Raw genomic sequence first — 17470 nt, forward strand, 5'->3', positions numbered from 1 at the left:
ACTTGATTTCTGCTTGCAGGCAGTGCTCACCATCTGGGAGGCTGCAATCTCTTTTCTTCCTTGAAGTAATCGTGAAAACGTATAATTAAAGCTCGCTGCTAAATTTGTTACAGCAAGTGAGCTGAAGTGGTATCAGAAGTGAAGGGGCAGCTGGTGGATGTGGACACGACAGTGGGATGCCTCCCACCTATACTCTTTTCCTGTGGTGGTTTGAAATACTGTGCGCCCCCTCCCCCAATATTTTAAAAACTATCCTTAAATTAATTAGGTAATGCAAAATAATAATTACATAAATTTGTTTATTTGCACAACGTGCCTGGTGTTAGCTCATGTCAACATCCATTAACAATCAGTTCTGACTTGTACTTGTTTAATTTCTGTGTGAATATCCATATTTCCACAATAAAGTACACCGGCCAAAAGACACTTTTTTTAAGACCTTGATCGTTTGGAAAACATGTGACCTGAGGTTGCTCCTTAATTGGTTGCTTTCAGATGTTTCCGGAGACACAGCTCTCTGCGCCCCAGCCACTCCCACATTTATTGGCAACGAATTAGTATTTTTTTAGGTGTAATAAATCTCATGTGATTGGCCAATCGTCGACAGACTATTTCAAGTTCACGTCTATGGGTTACAGTTCACACCCACCATTAATATAACTATAGATGAGCGAGCGCAACTTTATGAAGATGGTAACTTCAGAGGTCAAAGAAAATTCAGTATTTTACCTCTTCATAAATCATTCACTTGAAGAGAAAAAAAAAAGAAGATAAAGGAACATGGACCGGACCAACCTGACTTGAGAATTCGAGGATGAGCTTACACATGGACTTTTTCCCAGCACTTGTGTGGCAAACAGACTTGGCTAAGTGGATGTGATGTAAGTACCGGTAAAGCCTTTTTTGCTTTCCTTGTTTGCAGTTTCAAAGTGTGGCTGTGTTGTGGACAACGACGGGGGTACGAGACCTAAAACATCCATCCATCCATCCATTTTCCAACCCGCTGAATCCGAACACAGGGTCACGGGGGTCTGCTGGAGCCAATCCCAGCCAACACAGGGCACAAGGCAGGAAACAATCCTGGGCAGGGTGCCAACCCACCGCAGGACACACGCAAACACACCCACACACCAAGCACACACTAGGGCCAATTTAGAATCGCCAATCCACCTAACCTGCATGTCTTTGGACTGTGGGAGGAAACCGGAGCGCCCGGAGGAAACCCACGCAGACACGGGGAGAACATGCAAACTCCACGCAGGGAGGACCCGGGAAGCGAACCCAGGTCCCCAGATCACCCAACTGCGAGGCAGCAGCGCTACCCACTGCGCCACCGTGCCGCCCCGACCTAAAACATGTTTCTGAAAAATTCAAGCCCCAAGAAAGTAAACGCAGTCGTCTAGTATGGAGGAATAATTTGGACAAAAGTAACGAAATAAATGCGCGAGTAAATAAAAACTGCATGAAAGGTGAACAAAAATGTGTCTGTAATCAAGTTCAAACTTTCACTCGTCAAAGTTGAGGGGGTGGGCTCTAGCACATACTGTGTTTTGATTGGTGAATCGTCATCTGAGGATTGCTCAAGCCTAATTCAATATGTCTGTGTGTAACAATCCTTACTACTGTCAATGATTGATTCTGCCGAAGTGATCTCGTATGTCAGAAAGAAAACAGACGATTTATAAGAAGAAATTGCAATGTTGTCGCCCCTTTTGGACTGCGATATTGATTAAACTAATTTTGAAAACCTCGAAAAACTGATGCAAACTGACTAGATACCCGCCAGTTCAGGTGACGGAGTTACCTGCCCTTGACGCTCATCCTTGGACATTCCAGCTGAGTGAATAGCACACTTTCTTCTATGCGGTTTAAAAGTACAACAGACTGGTGAAAGGGTACAGAGTCAGCTGCCAATTTGAGCAGGAGAGTGACATCTGTGTCAAAATGGTGTGCAGAGTGCAGTAGTGTGACCTGTGTGTGAGTGTCGGGCACACTGCAAATGTATATGAGAGGGGCAGCTGAGCTGAAAGGGACACGTGAACTGCAGACTTGCATGTAACAGTGACATGCCAACTGCAGATTGTGACTTAATTGTGTCTGAGAGTGAAAGAGTTCCACAAAGTTGTGTGTGGGAGTGCCAGGTAACCCGTAAAATTGTGTGTGAGACTGCACACTCATGTGAACATGACAGGTAAATTCCAGACGTTTGACTTGAAAGTATAAGAGTGACATGTGAGCTACAGACTCTTGTGTGAGAGTGACAGGTACATTGCAGATGTTTTTGAGAATGACAGACGTTTCTGTGTGTGACAGTGACACGTTGACTGTTGATTTTTGTGGTTGTGACAGTCAATTTGCTAGCTTCTCAGTGAGAGTGATGGGTGAACTGCAGCATTTTGTTTGAGAGCGACAGGTGAGCTGTGGAGTGAGACAAGTCTCCCCTAACCCCGTTTAACACCCCTTGCACCCCAGGTTGTGCTGATCACTCCATGCTAATGACTGTCTTTTGCTCTCTACCTCTCATTTTCTTTAGCCATAACATCAGGTGATGCATTCTTGAAATGCCACGCATACTTTATTTTCTAGCTTTTTTTAAGTTCCAGATTGCAATTGCCCAGTTTGTTTATTTTGAAACTAGAGTTCAGAGTGTCTGGTCATGCTTTGCAGAACCTTATTCCCCACGTTAAAGTGGTCCCCGTTGCCCCGATATCTGTCTTTTTAAATGCATTCTCATATAACGCACAAGGCCCTACTGTGACAGCTCTGTCTGTCTGTCTGTCGGCATGAAACAACTTGGCTTCCAGGGGACTCATTTTTGTTAAAATTTATCACAGTTACTCTCCAAGGACAGTAGAATTTTTTTGATATCTTGAATACAGCCTCCTGTACACATTTCTGTAATTTCCAAATCTTCTGTTGGAAAAACACTGTCAAATATTCAAACTTGTATATACTGAAACAGAGAAACATTCTGTGTGAGTTTGTCAAATTTACCTTATGAGTGGTGTGGACGATTGGAAGGACACTTGTCATTTCCAGAAAGTGTTGGGGTGCAGGCTGGGTCTCCCTTTTTAAAGACAAAAAAAAACACTCAATGGCATATATAACGGCAAGAAAATAAGAGTAAACTAACAGGTCTTCAACTTCTCTTAATAGAAATCAATCGGGTCGTCTTCAGGAGCTCCATGATGATCACAGTGCGGGTCCGATCTGAGAGCGCCATTCTCTGGGGTGTTCATTCTTTTATAGCCCTCCTGCCATTGGGCGTGGAGTCAGTTGTCTTCAGTGGGCGTCTTTTCTCTCTGTTGTGGATGACTGAAGAGACAAGAATGTTAGCGATTGCGTCCCCTCTCTCCCTGGCGTGGTATCGCTCACCTCCAATAAACCTGGAAGGTGGTCCTCTGACATGTGTGACAGTGGTTACTTCAACTTGTATTTTTTTTAAAAACCATTTTTCTTTCACTTCTTTGACAGCCACCCTAGATGGCAAAAGAGAGAAACATCTGCAGTCATGCACTGAAGGGATGGAGCCTCTTCAGATGTAGGCAGAGTTGGATGACCAAGTCTGGGGCAGCTTGAAGGCAAATCCCATATATTATAAATACACAAAAGGCATAAAAAAAAATGTTGTGCAGCACAATGTTGAGTCTTCTTAGAAACCACAAACTGCCCAAGGTGGCAACTTTTCCTATTTTGATGGCTTCTGGGAGGAAGAGGTGGGTCCAAGTAGTCTGACCCCGGAAGTGATGTCACAGGCGGGTACATCAATCTTTCTTTCTGCTTAAGGGAAAGGAGAGGAGAGATTACAGAGCGCCCCCTCATGTCTTGGTGGAAAATTACTATCACATAAGCCCTTAGCTGTTCCTCAAGTGCACGTGTGTGACAACCATATAAGAAAAGTAAGACATTAGATATGTATTTATCTGTTGAATTCACTAATAATAATATTCTCCATTTATTCAATGCAGTAGTAAGGTTATTGTTTGTTCAGAACTCTCTTACTGTACCAGAATGCAGAAGTAGGTCTTGTTATATGTCTGGATTCTACCTCTGTCCTGTCTCATGCTCCTATCTGTGGCTACACGGCTTCATCAGTCATAGCAACCCATTTTTCTTGCTCCTTTAAATCAAAGTGGCTAAGTGACATGATGTTCATGGCTGTAAAAGTAAAATATAAAAGCAACTTGCACAGAAATGGATGAAACATGGCTTGGTGACACTTTACGCTACAGTGACTAAATGTGCATTCAGCATCTCTGCTACACTAAAAACAACCTCATGGCTATATTATCTAAAGCTTATGATGATTCAATATTTCTGACGCTATAATTTATCAGCAAAGTGCAGCACTGATCCGCTATCTATCATGTTTTGGAAGCAGCTACAAATTTTCCTTGAGGCTTCAGCGTAGATTTGAAATCTCAATCAAAAATGTGTTTAAATTTGAGCTACAGTTACCCACATCCAACAACTAACAATAGCACATAAATTTTTCCATGATGCTGTAAAATCAGTCAGTCGTTCTTTAACCTGCCTAGTCCAGATGAGGGGGTTGTGGAGCCCATCCCAGCTAGTACAGGGTGCAAGGCAGGAACAAATCCTGGACAGGGTCCCAGTCCAGTACAGGGCAAACACACACACACACACACAGCCCAGTCACACACTAGGACCAATTTAGGATCGCCAAGCCACCTAACCTGTCTGTCTCTGTAAAGTGGTATTAAAAAAAACATTTTATGTACATTTACTTATATCCGTAATTATAATCTACTAAGGGTTGGGAGCATGCATTCATACAGCATGTTGCCACACCCACCACATGACGAACCACCTAAGGGTCCCAGATTAGGACCCGAACGCAGCACCCACACTAGCTCAAATGGAACGGAACAGTGTAAATTTTTTTTTACTGAACTGGCAACCTTCCATTTGCTGTCAAAGAACCCTAGCCTCCTGGGGGCCTCCGAGTCCCCACTCTGCCCTACAATCTACTAACACTGTTATTTTGGAGGAAGACTCACTGTTACAAAATGATGTAAACAAAACAGACTTGTGCTAACAAACCACTGAAAACTTGTGAATGTCCCAACTTTCAAAGCAGCTAGCCAAGTTTCCAAACGCTCCTAAATGTTATGCCATGTCTACCTTCTCTTGCTTGTTTTTCACACAGTTGTGACACCAGTGGTTTCCATATTGACTCTCGGGGCTCATTTCTGCCAGAACTCACCCAGCAGGTCCGGTTTTATGCTGAAGACCCTCTTTTGTAGTCCATAACAGTTTCTGGTTTATCTGTGCAGAACCGTACTTATTGTAAAACTTGAAGTAATTTCACTGCTTTAGGATTCTGCGATGTGTTCTGAGATTCCCACAGCTGCTTAACTCTTGTAAGTTAATTAACATTTTCAGGGTGATTAATAGGTTTTGGCAGATTAAACTTCCATTGTGAAGTTCTAAGCAGAGGCTGCCACTTTGTCTTTCCATAGTGAGGCTCTACTTGACACTTACTATTGTTCGGACTAGGATAAGGACTTATAAGTATTGGCATAACTGTAAACACAGTAAGGAGACCTGTGGAGGACATTGGTGAGGTAATTTAGGAGCTGATGTCCTGGTATTTGTCTGACAATTCTGTTTTCTCTTTATAGGCTTATGCAGAGAGCATCCATGAGAAGTATGAAGAAGATGTAAGGAAAGTGGCCCGTGCTCAAAGTTGTAAGATTGGTTATGTGTCTTGTGGATATGGAATGAGAGAAAGGCATCCTTGTAGCCATGTCCATGGGCAGAGCCTGATGCATGTATGGCACCTCATCAATGGGATTGAATTAAAAGAAGGAAGAGAGAAGGGCGGTGCAGACGCCAGGGCCATGGTTAGTGACTAAGTTTTAGACGCAGCTACAGTGCACAGTCTTTACCCAAGAATGAAAAACTAAGAGAGAGTGCAAGGGATCTTCCAAATGCCAGACACAGCGTCAGTTGAAAAGTACCAATACAGTGCTAGATCCTTAAATAGGAGCAAAAAATGAGAGAGAGGTGCTATGGACACAATGCCGACTCACTATCCTTAATAAAGTTTTAACAAAATAAAAGGTTTATTTCATGTAAAACATAGATATTTAATGAGTAGGAGAGAGGCCTCTATTTACCAGGATCTAAGTAGGTGCAGCCAGTAGACACCATAAGATGACTGGTTATATTGGCATCTATTGATCTGGCTTAGACTTAGTGTGGCACAAACTGGCAATATGACAAATGTTAGAAAGGAGCTCCTCCACTTGAAAAGCTTCTTTGAGTTGGATGGGATGTAACAGACAGAGAGACAAGTATGGTAACAAAGACCCAGTATTGTCATGCCAGTGCACTTATCGATAATGTTGGCAGCATGACTGCAGTTGTCCACGTGAACGTTTTAATGTGAAGTTTCTTTGGTGCTACCGAATGCATCACTGCGAGATTGTTGTATTTTAAAAGTATTGCATGGATTTCAACTTTTTTTTGCTCATACATGCAAGACTTTGCCATCATAGCTCAGTTCTATGCCTGCTCTCACTTGGACTGAGGTTTCCAACAATGTACTTTTCAAGGCCAAGGATTTGAGACTATGTGTAACATAGAACTTTGCAGCAGTCTGTGCTTGATGAGTCTCCTTAGAATGTTTATGGAAACAGGTGGTCACCATTGGCATTTGTGTACATTAATCCACAACACAGAGAGGCCATGTCAGTACCACCAGTAGGCATTAATTTGTGTTAGCAGGCTTGGTGCTTCTTTTTTTTAAATGTTCCTGTGGAATGAGCCACAAATGGAGGGTCTACAACTTGAAACGGGCTGACCAAGATGGGTACGCAGTTTTGTAACACCCATTACGTTATTTGTTTGTGTCTTCAGAAATTCTGACCCACTTAAAATAAATGGCCACAGTGCTGACACAGAAATATCAACATTAATTCCGGGGTTGAGGAGGAGCTTGGCAACAGATGCCCCTACACAGAGGCCAGTGTTGGCAGCTGTCATTCCTGCACAATATTTACTCATTTATTTCAGACTCCACTGGAAAATCCACCAGATTAGAAATGTGAGAATAACATGGAGTCAAAATGCTGGTGGAGATTGAAAGCTAGGCCCTGGATCAACCATGCGGGCATTTCCAAGGTGAATCTAGCGATCATCTCTGTGATAAATAAATGAATGAAGTCAGAGGCTATGCATCCTCATTTTAAACTTAGCAAGTGTGGCGGGGCAAAGGTCCTGGGCTGGGGGTGAGGGGTTACCTGGGATGAAACCAAGGTGTTTGTTGGCACGTAGGGAGATAAAATGAATCTCCATGTCAGTCACAGGGTATTAGTTTACAAAGTTGCAGATAGTGCCAATCTGAGATAAGCATGTCTTGCCAGGTTTGTCTCCTCTGTCCCCCAAACATTTTTTGGGATTTCCTTTGTTGTTTCTGGCCCATCCACTGTTGGAAAACCTGGCTTTGAAAATTTTCCCTTTAAAATTCCTCACATGCACCAAGTGAGTCACTTGGAAATAATCGGTAACACATACATCCTTTCAAACAATATTTGTACCAAGTAGATTAAATTCAATGAACAACAGCAGGTGAACACAGTTTTCTAAAGGTGGTGGGCTGACTGGCACACTTGTGGGCAGCAGTACCAAGCAATTTCAAGCAGGACTTTGAATTTTTATGTTTGTAGGTTATTAGGTTTGGTTGTGCTAATTAGTGTGCCTGTTATTAAATTTCTGTGGTTACATGTGTGCATGAATTATTAAGCGTGTGTGTGTGTTAATTAATCTGCTCACTTTTTGTTCATATGTGTGCATTTTTAATTAGCATGTTCATCTTTAAATGTTGGCCTGTGAAATGTGCATAGTTAGTAAATATGTTGCTGTACGTGTATCATCCATTCTGTCAGTCATTAAGTACATGAGTGCATATGAATTTGCACAAATCAGTAAAAATGCATGTGGTTTGATGTGCTTTAAGTGTAATAGTAATTAAGTATTTGTATGTGTACAAGTTAGTAAATCTAGATTGTGCCTGTCATTAAATTTGTCTATTTGGATGAAGCTGGTTTTTGTTATCTTGCATACAGCCAAGCTATACCCCTTGTCTTGTTTTATTTCTGTGTTATGACTAATTTTGTAATATTGCTTGTTATTTCTGCTGTTTTTCTGTATTTTTTTTAATATTTAGAGGTGCTGCCATTTCTTGTGCTTTGTGGGTGAAGCCCCTCAAAGCAGGGCACTCCGAGTCAGATCAAGAGATCCAGCAGTAGATCATTGATTGTTGTCATTTGTACATATTACCTTTCATAGGATTTTTCTGCTTTATTGGATTTCTTCTTTTATTTCTTGGATTTGTCTTTTGGGACTTTGTTACCTCAGATTGCCTTTTAGCCAGCTCCATTTTAGCTTTTTTGATCATTTTTATTGTATGTTAGATTTTTTTCTGTTAATAAATCTAAATTGTTCATTTTTTTTTCAAGTTGGTGGTTTATGGTCACTCTTTTCTTTGTAGAGAATTTCTCGATATATTTTGGGACTTTCTGTGCACTTTTAAACTTGAAAAGCCCTTTTCCCATTTGGGAGCCTTTGTAGGCCACATCCTGCTGGTTGCAGTTAGAGGCTGGCTGACTTGGAGTGAGCCTCTTCTGTGCAGGCTTCTGTCCTGGGGCCTCATGTATAAACGGTGCGTACGCACAGAAATGTTGCGTACGAACCTTTCCACGGTCAAATCGCAATGTATTAAACCTAAACTTGGCGTAAAGCCACGCACATTTCCACGGTAACTCATTCCTTGGCGTACGCAATTTATCCGCCCGGTTTTGCAGACTGGCGGCACCCAGTGTCAAAGCAGTGCTACTGTTCCTGTGTGATCACCCTTTCTTTCTTAAATCCACATTCCTGGCGCGGCTTTATAAATACACTGAAATTAACTGCATATTGTTTATTAGTGTAATGCATCTGATTGTAATTAACCTGTAGCAATATAATGGTCCAGGGAATAGCCATAGTATTCCAAATACTATAACTGCTTTAGCGTTGTAACTCTCACTGCATCTTCTTTCAGCTGATCCCGTTAAGGGTTGCCACAGCAGATCATCTTTTTCCACATTACTCTCACTGCACCACTCGGAGTATTTATATCACTGTATCTGAGTGGGAAATCACAGCAGCAGCTGATTGGAAAGAGAATTATCGGTACACAGCATGAAGCAGATGCTGCCTGAGCCACAGCAAACGCTTTAGTCCCTGTACGGACTTCGCGGTTTAGAAACAGTTTCATCCCAAGAACTCTAAACGCACTAAATCAGTCCATCAAGTGCTCCTTGTAGAAATGTTTGGACTTATAAGTACAATTACCCCACTGTAAACTTGCACTACAGTTATAATATTGCATAACAAGCGCCACTTTATAAAGCGCGTATTTACATGTGATGACGGTATTCATTTCGAAGACGAAATGCAGCAAAACATGTTGATTATATTATACAGATAAAACTTTAACTTCATTTAAATAATCTGTATTGTTAATAATTAAACATGTGAGGACACGGTGCCGCAGCGCTAGCTAGTTCAGTAATTGTTCCTGCCTTGCACTGTATTATTGCTGGTGCTGACGCGACACTGGAAAGATAGACGGATATAATAATTAAACACGTACTACTAAGATATTTCAGTGTTCCTTAAAAGTTTTGAAGAATCGAAGTTCTAAGATTACAGATGGCTTCACGTCTATTACATAGCTTATTGTGTGGCGATTGAGTTTTTGGAGAAAGAAAAGTAAGGACAGGAATTGGAGGTTAGTACGTTTGAAAGAGACAGTACTGCTGTGATAAATTATTTCATTGAAGGTTGCGCATGGCACTGCAAGCCTCTTGCGTGAGACATGAACAAGCACTGCGCCACCGTGTTCCCATGTTTAATAACATGCTTTCATTCCTATCATCATGAAAAAGATATCACGTATACATCTCAGTATTTTAATTATTCAGAGAGCTGTAATATCAAGAATGTAATGGATTATGTGTCCTGTTGAGAAAGAGAAAGCCCGTTTAAGAAGCAGGTAGTGATTCATACACATAGAGCACATAGAAGATCAAATACAGAACAAAGCATTTAACATGCCACTTTAGTTACAATGGGATTTGAGAAACTAGTAAATTAAACGATTTTAAGATGAAGTTTGTCTGTACCCTAATAAGCTTTCATATGACACTCAGACGGTGGGCTACGACTCGCTTTTTCACGGCGACTTTGATATGTGATTTCTTTTTTATTTCGGGCACTGTGCGACTTTGTGAAGTTGAGCCTTCGAGTTTCTCCGACACTCTGTCACTCGATCAACTTCCTTTTGTTGATTATATCACTGTTTAAACCAACAAATATTACGTTTTTCCTTTGCCTCCACTTGGTATTCGCTGAAATTCTTATATTTTCTCCCGTGCTTTTCCCATTGTCTTTTCACAGAAGGCTATTTATATTGATTTGCATATTCAAAGAGGTGTAATTCTGGGAGGAGTTGGGGCGGGACAGAAGGCGCGTGCACGTGCGTTACTTTTCACGCAAATCGGGATTTATGTAGTAGAAGAACGTGAAAGTATGCGTGCGCACAGATTCCTGCATCTGGATTTTTCTGTGCGTACGCACAATCCCGCTTTTGTGCTTACGCCATGTTATAGTGTGAGTTCTACGCACGGCGTTATACATGAGGCCCCTCTGGTCTCCTTTTGTTTTTTTTTTTGGTAGGCCTCTCACACCCTTTTTTTTTTGCTATGTTTGTCACTCTTTTACAGAACAGGTTAAGAATGCAATTGTTATAGCTTGTTTATTTTTTTGTGTATATAATTTTTCTATTTATAAATTTGATATGGTATTCTGTTTTGTCTTGTCTTTGTGTTTGTAATTTTATTTGATTGTTGCAGTGTAGTGTTGCTTGTGTTCTACCCTGCCTCCTCTGTGTGGAACCAAAGGAGGCCGGGCCCCCTAGTGATGTTGCTGGAGGACTGTCATACAATGGAGTTTCGAACATAATGTAAATGAATGCGAAGCATTCAAAGTGCTTTGCTTACCAGGCCAGGCTTCCTGTGCTTGCACAGAAAAGGCCTCACCCCTATGGGGCCTGCCTAAGGCCTTGCATGCCCAAAAGGAATTTTAAGCCTCAAAAATATCTTAAATGCACTAAAAATATAACAAAAGCCCCAGAAGAGGAGAATGACTTAAAACCTTGGCTTGTGCACAGAAGGGCAATAAACAATCTTAAGAAATAAAAGGATTTATTTTCAAAAAATATGAAGAAAAGCTTGTAACAGCAGAAAAGAAGCACAGTGGTGGGTGTTGCCAAAAGGCAATCCAAAGCCAAATATGTCCCAATATGAAAATCATATAAACAAATCCAATAAAGCGGGCAAAAAGAATCAAAGAACTGGCAGTACTCTCAAACAAACGCCCCAAATGACTTCAATGTAAATGTTGCAGAGGCCTCCTCTCTGGGAGAATATATAAGGAGGTCTCCACAGCAGTGATGTCAGGGTGACCCCACCTCTTGGGGAACCACTTACAAAGAACCAGGAGCATTACTACATTTAAAGACACCGTAAACTGCATAATGAACCACTACTGTATATTAAGGAATATAAAGAACTTTGTTTTTTGAGGTTGGAGGTTTTTAAAGGTTTTCCTTGTCCCCTTCCCCTTGTGTGGAAGTTGTGTGGACATTTGCTTTCTAAAAGCCTTAGCCCTATGTTTGGCCTGTGCATGCTGCTGTTTGAAAAGAGGTTAAGCTGCCTGGGGAGAGGCCTGTTCCTATAACATTCAATAATTGCTATTTATATGTGTGTGTGTGTGTGTTAGAGTAATAATCATTAAGTATGAGTTCATATTAGTGTGTCTGTTATTAAGTAGCATGAAATAAGAAGCAGATCCAGAATGAATCCTGTGGAGGAGGGTCCATGGTCTTTGTGAGGGCAGTCAGGAAGTTGTTAGAGCTTTGTCCTTCAGCTCCTGTTTCCTTCAAGGGGAATTCTAAATGGATGGGAACTGCAAAGAGGTTACTTAAATCTGAAATTAATGAGCTCTACAAGGATCTATTCCTTGGGCACTAATTTAAGGGCTTCAAGATGCAGGGAAGGCTGAGGCCGCCTGAAGGAGCTCTGTGAGTCTGGCCACAGAAATTTCTGAGGGGCATTCTGAGCCTGGAAGTGCATGTGTGGAGGTGTCTAAAACTGACCCTTGACCAGAGAGAGGTTCAGCTTGGGGTAAAGGGTGTGGTGGTGGTGTTAAAGGCTCGATCTGATTGAGAGATTCGGCTGCCTGATGCAACATTTGGAGGTTAGGGAGTGAAGCATTTGTGAATTGCATTTGAGGCGAGTAGATAAAAGCTCCCTCTTAAGGCTGAACTTCTGTCTGTTTCTCATATTTATCTCTTTTATTTGATTTGTTCTCAAAACAAAAATGAAAGATCACAAGCTGATAAAATAAACCATTTTATCCAAATTAGTTTATTGGGAAATTAACTGACAAACCTAATAAAGTAATTAACATAAAATTATAAGAAACTGAGAGAAAAACGTTCAATCTATTAGTGCAAACTAAAGGCAAAATTAGCAATAGTTAGTACGGCTACAAAAAGAGAAGACTCAAACAATAATTAAACTGAAGATAAGGCTAATTTAAAAATAAGTGAAGAAGAAATACAAACTAAGATGACAATTATTAAACAAATTACTCAAACAAAAAAAAATACTTAATTTAAATTGCAATTAAATAATGGAAAGCCAAGTGTCAACTACAGAATTACTAAGAAGAAAAGGCCACTCCAAAATCTTTCATCTTTACCTCTGGAGAGTTTAACAAAAAGATTAAAAATGTATATGTTAAAACATTTATAGTGCTGATCCACTTTTTTGATGTAGTTTCTCTGTTTCCTGTCAAATTGATACTAGCACAGTATCAAAAGACTGATTAATGTAAAGCCATTTTGAAAATGTGAAGAAACAGAGCAGGACAGTGAGAGAGAATCAGACAGCCAGCCATGTCTCCTTCAGCTACTTGGGTGCAGAAGTAGTAAGAAGCTCATCTCCATTTTCAAATGATTTTTCTTCCACCTATCTTCCCATTTCTGAATCCTACTGAAGGGTTCATCTCTGCCTGAAGACTAAAGGATGTTGATCACCATGCTTTCTACACACTGCATGCCATGGATGGACTCACCATCGCACCCTGCGTGTTTGCCCAGGGCTGGTATACTCCGTGATGAGAATGTAGCAGGTGTGCCTGACATAATCTGAAAGTCAGTGGAGTACAGTTCACCTACTGCAATGATCTCTGTGTTTTCTTTTCTTTCTGTAGTGATTTAAAGTGTGACAAAACATTTGCTTAGCAATGCCTAGTCCTTGTACGGACACAAAACAAACCCTGTACTCTGTGGTAAAGTGCCAATGGACTCCTGATGCTTTACATGTGGAAAATGACAATAGCTACTATTCCATTTTTCAAACATTGTTATTAAATTGTGAGATCCTCCACTATTCCAGAAATGAAGCTTTCTTTCCATCTTAGATGTCCTGAACTGACTGCTAGGGACTGAAGGCTTCGGATAAATGTGATTTCCATTGGGGATCTTGTGCCAGTCCAGGGGCCTCATGTATAATGCCATGCATAGAATTCACACTATAACATGGCGTACGGACAAAAGCGGAAATGTTCAGAACAACACAAAAATGCATAAATCTGTGCAAACGCTAACTTCCACGTTCTTCCGCTACATAACTCCCAGTTAGCGTGAAAAGTAACGCATGCACGCACCTGCTGTCCCGCCCCAACTCCTCCCAGAATTACACCTCTTTGAATATGCAAATCAATATAAATAGCCCTTAAGCTCTGCCTTCTGTGAAAAGTCAATGGCAAAAGCACAAGGGAAAACAGAAGAATTTCAGCGAATACCAAGTAGAGGCAAGGAAAAACGTGCTATTTGTTGGTTTAAACAGTGATATAATCAACAAAAGGAAGTTGATTGTGTGACAGAGTGTTGGAGAAACTTGAAAGCTCAAGTTCACAAAGTCGCACAGCGCCTGAAATAAAAAAGAAGTTGTCAGATATCAAAGAGGCTGTGAACCACTGTTTCTGAACCACGAGGTCCGTACAAGAAAGGCTCTGAAGTGTTTGCCGTGTGAGAGCAGTTCAATAGACAACGTGGCTGAGGCAGCGTGTGCTTGATGCTGGATACCGATAATTCTCTTTCTGATCTTGCTGTACAGCTGTGATTCCCCACTCAAATACAGTGATATAAATATTCAGAGTGGTGCAGTAACATGGAAAAAGATGATCCACTGTGGCAACCCCTAATGGGAGCAGCTGAAAGAAGAAGAAGAAGAAGAAGGTGCAGTGAGAGTAACAACGCTAAAGCAGCTATGGTATTAGAATAGTTTGACCATTCTGTGGACCATTATATTGTTACAGGTTAATTACAATCAGATGCATTAAACTAATAAACAATATGCAGTTAATTTCAGTATTTTTGATAAAGCCATGCCAGGGATGTGGATCTAAAAAAGAAAGGGAAACCACACTGGAACAGTAGCATTGCTTTGACGCTGGGTGCCGCCAGTTTGCAAAACCGAGCGGAGAACTTGTGTATGCCAGGGTTTGAGATAGCGTGAAAATGTGTGTGGCTTTACACAAAGTTTAGGTTTTATACATCGCGATTTGAGAGTGGAAACGGGCTTACACAACATGTTTATGCATACGCACCGTTTATACATGAGGCCCCAGGTGAGGGAAAGTCCTCTTCAGAGGGTCAGCATTTGTATGGCCTCTCTGAGCTTGAAATTCACAGCAGTAGAATGAAAAACGCAAAGTGTGCAGTAAATTTTAATAGCTCTAGAAAAAGAAGTCATCACGTTGGCTAGACGTGTTAAGTGTTTTCAGGGAACGAAAGTCAGTTTGGAGGAATGTGTAAATTCATTTGAGAAAAGCTGTAATTAATTTGTCAATCATTGTGTGTATAATTAATTAGTGTATAAGTCATTAAGGTCCCATCACATGGAGTGTGTGTGTGCGCCGTTTATTACAGTATACAGGATGTGTTTGTAAGCAGTGTGACAACATTTATGTTTAAGTGGTTGTGTGTGTGTGTGTGTGCATAACTTATTAAATCTGAAAAATGAATAGTGCACAAAATGTATTTGTCCTGTTGTCCCCCAAGCTCCAGATTCAGTCCTTTTGTGTTCATTCCATTATTTTCACCATATGCATGTAGGCCTTTATTTTACCCCCACTAAACTTAGTTTGTCTCCTTTTTTTTCTTTCAGAACTAATTTGTTCCCATCAGATAAAGCTGAACAGTTTTCAATGACGCTGGGTCTGATGGAAGTCTCCTGAATTTACTGGCTCTTCCAGTGGTATTTTCTTCAGGGGATGGGCGCTCCCGCTGCCAACAGTGCAGTGCAGTGCAGACGCACACAGCTCACCTCTCCACTCCCAAGGTGAACGCGTTTAACCTGATCGTGATGTCGTTGCAGGCACGCTGCACACTGTTATGTATTGAGTTGAAAGGCGCTGGGCGCTGTGGAGATCAATACCTCCAAAGATTGTCTTTCATTTGCTTCCACCTGCTGAAGCCCCCGGTGACAGTTTTCTGATGAGATGCAGCGAGTGAAAGCAGCCAGTGGCTGATACTAATTCGCTTTGAAAGTTAACTCAGCGTGTCTGATTAAATGTCGATTAGGGATTCAGACAGGAGCGCGAAGTGGAGCTGAATGCTCGGCAGACGGCAACGGCCGATAATAATTTAAGAGCACAATGCTTTGCTTGGGAGGGGAACGGCAGCCGTCATGGGAAGCTTGGGGACAGCTAAAAGCTTGCACGTCCAATGTTTGTGAGCGAAGTTTCAGAAGACTGGGACATATCTCCATTATTGGTAAAGCAGGTGGCTTTAAATATCTGACTACTGTACTACATAAAATGAGGACAGATAATTTATAGAATGAATTTCATTTTGGGATGGTGCATTTGGATGAAGCCACTGTAATTTGGCCTAATGTGTGAGAAAATTCTAGCAAATGTCGGAGCATACTCTGAATTAAACACTTGTAATTAATCATTTTTATTATACTGTCAAAGCAGTTTAAAGTAAGTGTAAGTTCCAGCTACATTAATCATACTGTGAGATTTGATTAAATAAAAAAGTTAATCCTAATTTTCTGAATGAACGAATTAGTCAGTGTAAGGTGGTCCTCCTATGAGAGAGTACAAGATGGTTTAAGGAGGGTGTGCTGCCAATGTAAAGTAAACCCGTGATGTCTTAATGTTATTATTAATGTTGCAGAAATACACCTGGGCATCATCTCACTGCCCATCGCGCACTGCATGAATCACGTGACTTAGAGCCCATTTACTGAGTCAGGCTGTAAACAAATGTGTCAGAGAGGGCTTGCCGAAGTGTGCGCCCCTGTGACACTGTCACATAAAGCAAAATATGTAATTCAGAAAGCGGGGTATGAAAACTACTTTTCGTTTTGATTCAGATAAGAACAGACTATAAAAAACAACTTTAAGCTGTGTCCTAAAATTAAAACAGATTTGAGACATTGCACGCTAAACAGTGTTCAGCGTCCACAGCATTTGGGAAACTGTTTTGGATGGCTGCAATAAAACCAAATCAAACTAACAGTTAAACATGAAACAACACCTCGTGCAGCCTCAGATGGACTAGTGTCCTGTCAGTTCCTCCGGATTACACCGCTTTTCTTGTCTTGTTTCTGTGAAAACGGATGGATTCTTCTGCCAACGTGTATCGTTTCATCTTCTTCTGAGACCTAATGTAATTTAGTTTCCAGGACAGATTCCCAAATTGCACCTGGTTGTTGCTCTAATAGGCTCAGCTGCTGCAATCTTGAAGTGAGTTTGAAAATGGAGGAATGGGTTGTATTATATCATAACTCGAAATGTAGCATTTACAGTTACTTATTTGGATAACACGGCATGCTCTCAACCTGCTCTCCTCCTTTATCTAAGGTGACTTACAACAATTCTGATACAATTGGTTACATTTCTTTTAGTTTTCCAGTTGAAGCACAGACAGGCCAAGTCACTTGCTCAGGGTTTGAAGCCTTAACCACTATGCCACATTGCCTGCCTGTAACACATTTATGCCCATTTGCCTTTGCTTGCAGTCTGGTTTGGCATACATTGTAGGGTAGTGTAACAAACCTTCTAGACATTTCAGCAAACATCCAGTACAACACTGCCCACTTCTCTCCAATACCTGTTTATCAGTACACTATACGTCACCACCAAGTCATTTTATAACATTACCTATCACAAATTTGAGAATCTGTGGTTTGCCCCATCCCTTCCCTCATAACTTTTATGCATCCTGATATCAACTCGGAGAAAATATGAAACAGACTTAAGTAGCACTAGTGTTAACTAGCCTTAAACTTACTATTCAGCTGGTAACTTAAATCGA

This window comes from Erpetoichthys calabaricus, chromosome 11 (genome assembly GCF_900747795.2).
Source record: "Erpetoichthys calabaricus chromosome 11, fErpCal1.3, whole genome shotgun sequence".
Classification (NCBI taxonomy): domain Eukaryota; kingdom Metazoa; phylum Chordata; class Cladistia; order Polypteriformes; family Polypteridae; genus Erpetoichthys; species Erpetoichthys calabaricus.